Raw genomic sequence first — 6,000 nt, 5'->3', positions numbered from 1 at the left:
ATATATATAAAAATATATACATATGTATTTATACATATATATACATATATATACGTATATATATGTACATATATATACATATATATGTATATACATATATATGTACATATACATTCATATATATATATATGTATATACATATACATATATATATATATATATATATATATAAATACATATACATATATATATGTATATACATATATGAACACATATTTATATATATATACATATATATATACATATATATATATATATATATATATATATATATATATATATATATATATATATATATATATATATAGCGTGTGTGTTATTTATTTTGTGTGTCACGCTTACATCCCAGTGACTGCCGTTCCGTTTAATTTTTATGGACTTCCATTTCTTGTAATAAATAATTTTTCCAAGAATTCTTCATAAATTTTGGTTTCGGTTTCTATTATAGTTGATGGCACTCCAATAATATATATATATATATATATATATATATATATATATGTATATATATATATATATATATATATATATATATATATATATAGTCATAAGTTTTGGTTTCGGTTTTGATTCAAGCTGATGTACCCAAGTCATATAAATATATTATTTTTATTTTTGAAATCGCAACTTTATAATATATAAAAATCAATAGAACATTAACTCTATAATAATATATACAAACCCCGCAAGAATTTAAATATCATATTTAAGCATATTTTGCAATCGGGCCATGCCGGGCGTCCCTGCTAGCTTAGATAACTACTTTTGCAGTATAACAAAAGAGCTCCAATAATATCAGAGGGTCTCCATTAACGCTGAACATCAACACAGACGAAAGAGTCCCCTGTGGAATTTCCACAGATCTCGCTAGTTTTTGTTGTTATTATTATTATTATTATTATTATTATTATTATTATTATTATTATTATTATTATTATTATTTTATCTCTAGAAGTTATCGCACAGGCTACCATCAACGAATTCTCTTTGAGAACAAATTGTGGTGTTCTCTGGAGTCTAAGTGCTAAGAAGTCTCCCCATATTTCCAGTACTCTCTACCTGTTTCGATAAGACTTCAAAATGCATTTGCGTTTTCGCAACAGTCGTTTGCCATTGATACCATCAGTCTTCACTGGAATTTGGGTGGCATTGAGCCTCCCAAATGTTCTAGTCCTCTTCTCACTCATCTAGTGGAGGTCTGGTTAGTGCTTTCTCTCCTCGGTCTTCCATTCTCTTTAACCTTCTATGATTATCTGGAGTTGTGCCAGCTGATGCCGACACATTTTTTTTTTTTGGGGGGGGGGGGAGGGGGTTACTTTTAATTATACAGTTTCAGTTTTCCTGATTCCGTGTGGTGTTTCTTTATCTTTTTCCTTTAATCCTGTAGTACAACTACTACTTATATGTCTGGTTAACGTTTGTAGCTTATGAGTATTAGTTTCCGCATTCAAGTGTTCTCCTGAATATTTCAGCCGTTTTTATTAGTATTATCATCTGCATCTCCTATTTTTTTTTTGAAGTTTTTTTGGTATTGTTCCTAGTGCTCCTACTATTATTAGTGTTATCTTAAATTACTTCATCTTTCACATCCATTTGAGTTCTCTGGCCAGTTTTGTGCATTTGTCTTGCTTCTATGTCTTCTTGATTTTCACTGTGTGAACTGCCGCAACGGCCAAATCTAGGGCTTTTCTTTCTAGAAACTTTAACTGTTGTTGTTGTTGTTGTTGTTGTTGTTGCTCATGTTGTTGTTGAAGATGATGATGATAATGAATCCTGGTGTTTCTCTGTTGTCAGCATTTCACCTGTATTTAGTAGCGATGCACGCTTATACTACGAAAGAGTTGAAAACGTTTCAGGTGATTGACAGGCGGGGAGAAATAAGTCACGCCTACTTTAACGCAACCCAGCATCTCAACCTCAACACTTTCGTTTTTTTGTTTGTTTTTTTTTTTTTTATATATATATACTTACCAAGAGAGTTTTTAAATCAGCATCATTATCAAAAGTGTCAACACACTTCAGGATTGAAAAACAACAACAACAACAACAACAAAAGCTAAACAAATAAAAACGAGCGACTATGTTTTCCTCTTTGGGAGGGACTGGTGACGATAAATGAGAGAGAGAGGGGTGAAGAGGAAATATAGAGTCGAACACGGAGAAAGACAAAATAGGTGACAGAGATAGAAAAGAAACAAGATATATATATATATATATATATATATATATATATATATATATATATATCTGTGTGTGCGTGCGTGCGTGTGTACGTGTGTGCATATATATATGTGTGTGTCTGCATATATATGTATGTATGTATATATATATATATATATATATATATATATATATATATATATATATATATGTATGTATGTATATATGTATATATACATGGAGAGAGAGGGGAAGTGCGCGGGCGACGAAGAAAGAAAGAAAGGCAATGCAAATGAACAAGGAAGATAAGGAAAGGAAAACGAGCGATAGGAAGAGATAAATAGAAAGGGAGTGGTAGAAAGCAAATCAAATGCGTGTACGAAAAACGGGAAGGGTAAAGAGAAAGCATGTGCGCGTGTTTGCGAGTAACAATAGGAAAACCAGTGTGCGAGAGAGAGAAAGAAGAGAGAGAGAGAGTGTGTGAGGAGCAGAGAGAAAGAGAGAGAGAGAGAGAGAGAGAGAGAGAGGTGGAAAGAGAGTAAACTATAGATAGATGTTAGAGTAACCAAGTATGCAAGGGAGAGAGTCGGAAAGAGAATAAAAGAGAATAAAAGAGAATACGCGTAAGAAAGAAAGCAAGTGAGTGCGCACGATAGGGAAAGTTAGAAAACAAAGAAAGAAAGAGATAGTATCTATGCGCTAGAAAGAGAGATAGAGGGGGAGAAAGGAAGAAAATGGAGAGATGAGCAGACAGGTAGACATAGGGAGGGAGGGAGGGAGGGAGGGAGAAAAAGGAATGAGTGTATGTGAAAAAGAAAACGATATTAAAGTCAAACTAAAGAGAAAGGGTGATAGAGGGATGGGATGAAGCTAGAGAGAGAGGGAGAGAGAGAGTGAGAGGGGAGGGGGGAGAGAGAGAGAGAGAAGACAGACAGACAGACAGACAGAGGAGGGTGAGTGAAAGAAAGAGAGAAGGGGGCAAACAGACAGGCAGGGGAAGAAAAAGAAAAAAAAACGGGTAAATGCATGGGATAGAGAACGAAAAACCAAGGTAGAAAGAGAGGAGAAATAGAGAGAGAGAGAGGGGGAAGGGGGCGGAGCGCGCGATCGAGCGAGAGAAAAAGAGCTAAAGTGAGGGGATGTTATATAGGAAAACACTTTTTTTTTTCAGGTTGAATTATTTAATGTGTGGGTAGTCAGCAAGTACTGGTATTTAATGCTTGTCGGTATCAAGTAGTTGACATTGGCGCGAAAAGAACGGGCCACACACGGACAGACACACGGCCGCGTGTAAAAAACAAACAAACAAACAAACAAAAACACACACACACGCAAACACACATACACACGGCAAAGGACATTCGTGCACGCGCCTAAATAACAACACACTCAAAAGATACACATATATAGAGAGAGAAAAAGAGAAATAGATATAGAGATATTAAATAAACTTGCCGGTCGTATTTTTTGGCTTTCCCCGTGTTTTGTTGTAAACTACATACTTTGGCGGGAATAAGTCAAGCTTGAACTCTTTGCTTTATCACCCCCACCCCATTTTTTGGCAAACTCTCTGCCGACGCCACCGCTATCGACTACGACTCCTGCTGTTCTGGACAGAGGAAGGAGGGGGCATTTTATACAGGTAAGTCAATTTTATTATATTTAATTAAAAATAAAATATTAATTCTAACTTACAACACAGTTAAATTTTGAACAAAAAAAAAAACAAAAACAAAAAAAACAACTTGTTAATCCGAAAGTTAAAAAGAAATTCATCCAAACAAAGAACATTGCGACTGAACGGTAAAAGGATATTGTGATATGGGTCCAGATTCTATGGGGGGGGCGGACAACGTAAGTGGGGAGTTGTGCGGCAACAGTTTTTTCACATTACATTTAATCGGGCAGGAAGACGTTTGTTGAAATTAAATTTAATCTCAGGTAAAAAGCGAAGAACCTTAGGATGGTGGTTATTTATATTTCTCCCACCTCAGAAAGACGAGACATAAAAATCGCAAAATGGTATTTGAAAAGCCAGCACCCTAGAGGACGAGCACGCTAGTCTACAAAAAATGCCTGGACTGCCCCGTCGACAATCTTCGGTAGATGCGCCTCGAGTGATTAGCAGTAAACTAATCCCTTCTTAAATGGGAAAGGTAAAGCCTGAGTGAGAGGGTGGACCTCCTAGAACTGCCCAGGACCATGAACATGCTACAACAAACGGCTAAGGGATCATTTTAAAAATTGTCTAGACTCTGTTGGTTTGGGCGCTGAAGGAAACATTTCTCTGCTAAGGTCTTTACTAATGGCGATATAGAGATGAAGCTTTCCCCAACGCAAGAAGTGTTCGTGTCTTAATGTGTGAATAACTAAAGCATAGCTGTTTTCTAAATCAGTATTATACTAAATGCGAGTCAATCAACGTTTGCTTCCCCCCTTTTTTATCAGACATAGCTTAATATCACAAATTGCATATTAGAGTATACTTTAGTTCTGGGACTGAGTTATGGTTGAAAAAAATCTGCGTTAATGGTTCTGATTAGCCGTGATGTACAATAATCTGACCATTTCCCTTTTATCTATTTGTCTATATGTTCCCCTGTCTATATGTCAATATTATATGTAGTTCAATCACTCTCTAACAGTTCTTAATGTCGTTGTGAGTATCTAGAGAAAGAGTCACTTTCTTCTTTCAGCGTCTTCATCTAATGTAAATACGTATGTCTGTACGCACCATGTACACGTATGTAAAGTAAATATCTATTTAATTCTATGTAATAATAATAATAATAATAATAATAAGAAGAAGAAGAAGAAGAAGAAGAGGAGGAGGAGGAGGAGGAGGAGGAAGAGTAGGAGGGGGAATTAGGAGTGGATTGGGAACTTGGGGAGGCTTATTGCCACCCAAATTCCAGTGACGACCAAGGGTTGCTACCAACGAGAAATCAATGGTAAACGGCTGTTGCGATAACCCAAATAAATTTACAAAGGTTATCGAAAGAGGTGGCGAGTACTGAAAATCTGGGGAGACTTGTCGTCACCCAGACTCCAGGGAACACTATAGGTTGTTCTTAAAGAGAAATCTTTGATGTAAACCTGTGTGAAAACTCCTAGTAGGAATATGATAAACTGGTAAATAATAATTAAAATAAAAATTTTATCCTACTCCTTCATTTTCATTTCATATGTAAATGTCATTAAGCCAGTTTTTTTTTTCTATACTTGCATTTTGTATAATTCTGGCCCTTCTCCTCTTCTGATGAGAGGCACTTAGCTTCGAAATGCCATGGCCTAAGGAGTTTTTTTCTTAATGTTTCCCTTAACTTTTCCTCCTTGTTCTGATGATCCTATAATGTTCTATATAACTTTTATTCCTCATCTTTCATTTTAATTATATTGTTTGCTCCTCTTAATAGTGTTGAGTTTTTCTTATCTTGATAAGTTTTGCTTTCTTAAAGATTTACTCTTTTTTAACATATATATATATATATATATATATATATATATATATATATATATATATATATATATATATATATATATATGCGACGGTTGTAGGTTCGATCCACGGCTGGGGAAAGGTGTATGTCTAGCCGCACTGATGAGTTGTGATACAACGAAACAGTACTGTATGTGGATGACAATATATATATATATATATATATATATATATATATATATATGTGTGTGTGTGTGTGTGTGTCTGTGTGTGTGTGTGTGTATAATGGTTTTATAGATTGGTTTTCTTAGAGGTAAATCCAATGAAACCCGTGTGATTATTAAAATGTTTGTATAATACACAGAATATATATATATATATATATATATATATATATATAT

The 6,000-nt window shown here is 34.7% G+C and overlaps 1 protein-coding gene across 3 annotated transcripts in view; it reads left to right on the top strand.

Moving 5' to 3' along the window:
• The first annotated feature begins 3,131 nt into the window (after window positions 1–3,131).
• The window catches only part of LOC145247481 (uncharacterized), a 96,542-nt gene continuing 93,673 nt past the window's right edge, over window positions 3,132–6,000 (top strand). For 2 of the 3 annotated variants that reach the window (XM_080109284.1, XM_080109285.1), the window contains exon 1: window positions 3,335–3,802. The gene's annotated coding sequence lies outside the window, so the exon portion shown is untranslated. Of the gene's footprint in view, window positions 3,803–6,000 lie in introns of all 3 variants that reach the window. The other variant, XM_080109283.1, reaches the window with a different exon arrangement.

This window comes from Euprymna scolopes, chromosome 25, assembly GCF_053919585.1.
Source record: "Euprymna scolopes isolate OS-2025 chromosome 25, ASM5391958v1, whole genome shotgun sequence".
NCBI lineage: Eukaryota > Metazoa > Mollusca > Cephalopoda > Sepiida > Sepiolidae > Euprymna > Euprymna scolopes.
The sequence above is the reverse complement of the archived record's forward strand: the minus strand, read 5'-3'. Positions and strand labels throughout refer to the sequence as shown.